An 811-nucleotide genomic window follows, 5' to 3' on the forward strand; every position below is an offset into this window, starting at 1 on the left:
GACACTGAAAGTATCAACCTATTTATGAGAGCCGTTGCTCAATTAGTCACTCACCATGTCCCAAACAGTCCTTTAAGACTTAGGGCTCTCCACATATGACCAACTTTATGCCAACAAACATGGTTGTTGTTGTTGTTGTTAGGTACCGTTGAGTCTTTTCCGACTCATAGCGACCCTGTGCACAGCAGAATGAAACACTGCCCGGTCTTGTGCCAGCCTCATGATCCTAGCTATACCTGAGCCCTTCGTTGCAGCCACTGTGCCAATTCATCTCATTGAGGGCCTTCTGCTTCTTCGTGGACCCTCCATTTTACCAGGCATGATACCCTTCTCCAGGGAATGGTTCCTTCTGACAACATGACCAAAGTAAATGAGATGAAGTTTGGCCATTCTCGCTTCCAAAAGCATTCCAGCTGCACTTCGTCCAGGACAGATTTGTTAGTCCTTTTAGCAGACCGTGATACTCTTAGCATTCTTCTCCAACACCACAACCCAAAAGTATCAACTCTTCTTTGGTCTTTCTTATTCATTGTCGAGCTCTCACATGCACGCAAGGCGATTGAAAATACCATGGCTTGGGTTAGGCATACCTTAGTCTTCAAGGAGACATCTTTGCTCTTCAGCACTTGAAAGAGAATTTTTGCAGCAGATTTGCCCAATGCAATACGTTGTCTGATGTCTTACCTGCTTCTTCCATTGGTGTTGATTGTAAAACCAAGTAATATGAAATCCTTGACAACTTCAATCTTTTCTCCATCCACTATGAAGCTGTTTATTGGACCAGTTGTGAGGATTTTTGTTTTCTTTATAT

At 43.4% G+C, this 811-nt stretch overlaps 1 protein-coding gene across 1 annotated transcript in view; it reads left to right on the top strand.

The window, feature by feature from the left end:
• ZNF81 (zinc finger protein 81) overlaps positions 1-811 on the top strand; it is a 14,466-nt gene that overhangs the window by 709 nt on the left and 12,946 nt on the right. The gene's annotated exons all lie outside the window — the stretch shown is intronic.

Source organism: Orycteropus afer, unplaced genomic scaffold (assembly GCF_000298275.1).
Source record: "Orycteropus afer afer isolate SDZICR_OR568_19922 unplaced genomic scaffold, OryAfe1.0 scaffold00957, whole genome shotgun sequence".
NCBI classification, from domain to species: Eukaryota; Metazoa; Chordata; class Mammalia; order Tubulidentata; family Orycteropodidae; genus Orycteropus; species Orycteropus afer.